This window comes from Pinus tabuliformis, chromosome 7 (genome assembly GCF_031772625.1).
Source record: "Pinus tabuliformis cultivar Carrire ecotype Pingquan chromosome 7, CPIR1, whole genome shotgun sequence".
NCBI classification, from domain to species: Eukaryota; Viridiplantae; Streptophyta; class Pinopsida; order Pinales; family Pinaceae; genus Pinus; species Pinus tabuliformis.
The window spans coordinates 1950055615-1950061579 of record NC_142293.1 but is presented as its reverse complement, the minus strand read 5'-3'; the positions used below and the strand labels follow the sequence as shown (position 1 = coordinate 1950061579).

At 37.1% G+C, this 5965-nt stretch overlaps 1 pseudogene; it reads right to left on the bottom strand.

The window, feature by feature from the left end:
- Positions 1-5252: 5252 nt before the first annotated feature.
- Positions 5253-5660, bottom strand: LOC149256274 (group 2 truncated hemoglobin 3-2 pseudogene; annotated as a pseudogene).
- Between the last annotated feature and the right edge of the window lie 305 nt (positions 5661-5965).

The window sequence follows — 5965 nt, the reverse complement described above, 5'->3', positions numbered from 1 at the left end:
TAGTGAGGAAGGTATTTTTCCCATGAAGTTATGGTACCTCCTCCTAATCCCATAAACCAACATAAAGTTCCTCCCTTTAAGGTGGAAGTAAAAAGTTTTAGTTTTTGAGGATCAGTGGTATAGTCATAACCTCGACATAAGACATCAAATTAGAAAAGAAACGCATTAGGGTCCTCACAATCCATTCCATGAAAAATTGGAAGATTCTATAATGAGATGGCTTTCATTGGTACATTGGCCTATGGGTCGACAAATAGGGTAATCTATAGTCAACGTATGTGCTTCTGGCGCTTTCTATTTGGTCAAAAATATGCCAATAATCCTCAGGGATCTTGTGGTCAAGAGGTATTATCTAAAGAATTATGTGTTGGCTAAACTTTGTGTTTTTAGTAGGTCTCACAAGACTATTTGTATCAGGAATTTCATACTCTTTCTTTGAAACAAGTGTTGCTGGAAATCCTAACTCAAAAAGTTGTGGATGTGGCTCACTTGTCTCACCCTCCCCTTCTCTTAAATTACAAGAATTCCCCTCACCCTTACTAGAAGGACTGAGATTATTAATAGATGTACCTTGGAAACTTTGTTCATACCTTACAGTATTTTCATGAATCTCAGTGTGTGCTACAATGGATGATCATGTCCCTTGAGGAGACATAGTAGAACCCTTTTGAGATGTTGTTCGGGAACCTACTAACGCTTGAGACTCCAAATGGTGAATTAATTCATCTATAAAGGTATTTCTTCCAAGGCTAGACTAACCTTGAGTTTTGATGGTTTTTTAAACAAGTTTTGAATCTATAACCGCTTGATTTGTGGACCTAGGTTTTTTCCTATTCATGCACACCAAACAATCTAAAAGTATTAGTTGATGGTAGGCACTAGCACAAGCTTTTTACTTGGTGCATGCACATGTTCTTACGTTCCGTCTTTAATACCAAACCCTACAGGGATATGACTAACACTTCTTTGACAACCTCCCCAGAAACGACGCAAAAATCTTGGGTTGCTCAACTTCTCTTAAAAAGACCAACTGGTTTCCATTCATTAGAATTATCAATCCGTTACTCGTTTAGTTATTTCAAGGTTGTTTGCACGATATGTTCAAAGAATAGTGGCAATGTGATCTAATTGGCCTAGCCCTACTAAAAGGTAAATGCATGTAAAATACAAGGAAAAATTAGTATTTCCTAAAGGACCAACATAAACAATCAAAGCTACTTTAATATGATCAAAGCATTGAATCTTATACTACGACATTGAAATAGTTCTGCTAAACACAAGTTGTTTCCTAGGAAACTGTAGCTATAAGAAAGGAACAACACTTTTGAATAGAAATTATTCTAATGAAAGAAATATCAAATCTTGCACTTAACAATTCTTTATCAATCACAGAAAACTGTAGAAAAAATAATCCTTTAGAAAATCGATTAACAAGAGTCTAATCTTATAATCTTCACTCAACTATTGTAGCAGTTATCACTATGATAAAACAATTCAATACCCAATGTTTAGATCTAGAAATTGACAGAAAAATTGCAAAACAAGGATTGAAAGCAATAACTGAATAATTGCAAAACAAGAAATGAAATCTAAAATGTAAATTTAATAACATAAGGAAGAGCAGTATTCGTTCCAAGATTGGACCCATGATCATTGGAATTCAACTGCCTTAGAGAAAATTCAGTGCAAGGAGTTAAAGTTGAACTATGAAGGCCTCCGTTAAATTAATCGGGAACAATATTACAAATGATGTCTATAAACCTTATAGCATAGATCAAAATGATAGTAATTTCTCCTCCTTTTATCGAGGTTTAGTTCCTTGCTTTTACATTACAATCAAGTTTATTTTTAAAAGTAAAGCAGCAAATCCTGAGAATCTGAAGATTCTTAGGATGCTTAATTCGAATTTCAAAATCTCCCATATTTCCTTGGAATAGGTGGCCAAGATCACATTCACAACTGATCTTTCCATGAAGATCGTCGGTCTCACCCAGTCAAGTTATAACTAACCCAAGCAGCTATGTTTGACTCATTCTTTTCCATCTATCCCAGGGAACAACCTCTGCTATTGAAATTCCCTATCATTTAACACTTCAAATTGTAAGCGTAACTCATCTTTTCATAGTTAAATCGACTCTTTTAAATGATAAAATGATGACACACTTATTACCTGCTTCTAAGGTTCATACCACAAAAATTACCATATTATATACATAAAAATCTTAGAAATCTAATGTATCAATTCTGAAGCCCAACACAGTTTGAAGAAAATTTCACCTCCATGGGGAAATGGATGGGAAATACTGAGTATGGTGATAGGAGAAGAGGAAAGGAGGAATCCAACTCTTCAGATTTTAACCCTGTACAGAAATTACCTGCATAAGAATTCTAAAAATAGAAAATAAACAATGGTGAGAGCATAAAACATAAAACAGATATACACAGATATTTTCACTTGGATCCCAAAAGCCAGACTACCAGGTTGATTTTTCATTATTTTTCTTTCAATGTTACAATACATATATATACATGTCGAAGCATCCATAAACCCCAATCCATTAACCCTAGATTAGAACATAATCGTAGTTCCCTTGACCGGATCTACAAATTCCATGGACAGTGTTATCTCAAAATCAAGCCCTGGAAGGCTGCAACCCAGGAAGATTTCAAGTAATTGTTTCAGACCAATCTTTTGACTAAGGCTTAGCCTCCTTAGCCTGAGAGGGCTCTCTCAAAAAGTTATTGATTTTGACTATTGATAAGATGGCTAACTCTTGTAAAGTGAATTTAACAAACAAGCTGGCTAGACAGACATTACAAAGACTTCCATTGGGCTTATGGAGTTAATCATACTTCAGTAAACTCTAACACTGCTCATGCATAGAAGTCAGGGCATGTGATGTTTAAATACTCAAAACAACATCTCATAGAAAACCTCAGTTTACAAATACACACAGGAAATCAGAGCAGCATAAGTGAATTCTGAGTGATTGTGTATTTATACAACTGTAAAAACATTAAGGATAAAGCAAAACCACATATCTTGAGCATTGAAACACTGTATGAATCCTGAGAAGAAAAGCAGCAAATTGTATTACTGAAACTGAGTTTTTACACAAGCCAAAACAATACTCTGTTTTCTCAAATATCCAACCCTCATTACATAGATGATTCAGCTATATATAGAAACATAACTCTAACTACTTGGAGCTTCCTCCTCCAGCATGAGGGGAGCTCGATGACTGCCACTAATGACACCTATTTGCTTTGCAACAAACTATTTAATACAATAACCACTAACTGAAGTTCTAAAAAGTTCTAATTTAATTATAACTCTAACTCTATCTCCTTTGTAAAATGATTCCTCCTTGCAGCTTTGACACCTGGTTTCCTTTTCATTTGGCTGAGATGGCATGAGATGAGCAGTTAATGCCCCATGTTGGCTTTGGATACTGAAGGCTTTAATCTGCTCCGTGTTGGCTGAGAATATCCCTTACTTTTCAGTTCTGGTCCCCCATCACTTCGAATATGCAGCAGCATGTACTTTAAGTCTCTTTAATAACCCAAAAACAATAGAACACCACCATGTTTCCTGATGAGTTGGAGGCTTCGTTAATGGACAGGTGTTCAATTCATTCAACACCCTATGACCGGTAATAAAGTGGCTTTATAACCGAAAATTTTTTAAACCTGAGTTAAACATTTCACCTTTTTGAAGGCACACCTGTCTTGATCATAATGGCTAGGATGTCTTCATTTGATCTTTACATATCCTTTAGGTGTTCCCTTTTGGAAAAAATCCCGCACATATTACCAAACTGTTTGTTTGCTTTTAAAAACACCATCTACAGCAGTTTCGTAGCGCGCTACAAAACTGCTGAATTGTTTAAACAGCTTGTCTTTTTCCTGAGGTATTTACCGCCTAGACATTTGATTGCCAAAACTCCTTTTGATATTTGACAAGATTTGCTTGCAACTCTTCAAGAAACAGATTGATATTTCTCCTCAGGAAAAGCTGCAATGACACCAATAACAGCATTCACTGTTCCAAATATCACTGTATGAATCTGGCTACAAGAACATCATTCAGAACTGAACCCATAGTTCATATTGATTTACTTGCAAACATGCCTTCTGAGATAGAGGTTTTTATTACTTCTTGATGGTACCCAAAACCTGCAAACTAAAGACGATCTGGTTTAGTTAAAAACAAGTCATAATCAAGCCAGAAATCAATGCATCCGACTGAGAAAAGCTGCTGGATGAAATAAACAAACCGCCTAGTAGCAAGTTATCAGAATAGCTCCTCAAGGGCAGCTTCTCCTCAACCAACACTGATATTCTTGACGACAAGAAAGCTGCTCCTTATACAGCACCATAGGTGAACCTTGGCACCACTGATTTTCTTTTTGTTTCCTCTTATCTAAATCTCTGAACTGCAATGATTGCCGGTAATCACTGACTGTTGTCACAAACACAACTATAAAAATGCTGATAAGAATGCCTAATCCCTCAAAGAACCTCTGGGCCAGCCTTCAGTACTAATTCCAACACCTAAAGATACCACTGCACAAACTGCAAGAATTATGAGTGAAATTTGAGACGCTTCCCACACAAAGACCAAAAATCCTCGAGGTGGCTTTTTATCAAATTTGTTCAAACCATAAACCTTCATTCTTAGCATTAAAGTATCTTCATTAGCAATAATACCATCTGTGATTGAGGTGGAAAGTTTAGCAGCTATTTCATCAACTCCATTGTGCCATTTTAACTTTTTAATGTCATGCCCTTCTACTATCGATGCTAATTCATCAGTCATCAATGTCAAACCCAGTTGCTTTAACATCCTCCGGTGTATTATAAACAATGGTGCTTGAAGAGGCAGATACACCATCGATAAAGTGGAGAGCTACAGTTGACACCAAAAGAGCCACCCTTAGTTTCTCCTCAGTCCCAGCTATGCCCATAGCAAGCCCAATGTCAGCTTCATGCAAAGCTGGCGCATTATTTGTGCCATCACCTGTCACAGCAACAACTTCTCCCAGAGTTGTGCACAACTGTCTCACCAAGGTGTGCTTGTCCAATGGTGAAGATGTTGCCATAACCTGAATTTTTGGTATCAGAGTCTTCATCTCTTCTTCGTTCTTTACACGAAAATCAAGTTCTTCAATTTGCCACACCATCATCTGTTAAAATGTCATACTCTGCTGCAATTGCTTTCGCTGTGTTTATATTGTCACCAGTGACCATCCTCACTGTAATACCTGCACTTCTACAGAGTTCAACAGCTTCTTTGACACCAGGACGCACGGGATCCTTGATGCCAACAATGCATATACATGTATAACCATCTGTGGGAATGGTTTGTCACGCATTATAAGGGCTGAATGACCTTTCTGTTGAGAATAAAGAGGCGGACTTCCCATCCTTTGAATAAAAAACTCATATTGGTTTTGGATAGCATCTTCTTTTCTTGAATTGGCAAAGATTGATTGAAACCACTGCTGATCATCTGCATAGACCCTGTTGTAGAATCTCGTAGAGAGATCAACGAAGGTTTGGTGCCCAAGCTTCAGATATAAATTAGTGTCGTCTATAGTAAATGCATCCTCTGGAGCCACACCGCTCCATTCTGCGGCTTTCTGTTGGAGCGACTGCATTTTTCTCTCGACCGACAATAACAATAACACAATAATACCCTTTCGCTTCTGCTATTATCGTAATATGTCTGGGTACGAAAGAGAATTTATAGAACCGGAAGAAAGCAATGAGGTTATTCTCCAACCATTTCGTCAAACACTCGGCATGCTTTCTCTGCTTTACTGTTGTTGCATACAGTTGACGGCTCCGGATATTTTGTACATGAACCTTCAACAGTTGAGTGTTTAGTGCTTGTAGTTCCCATATTCAGAGATGGATAGTCTATACATTTATTAACTTGAGTCTTGCAATCTGATTCATGTAG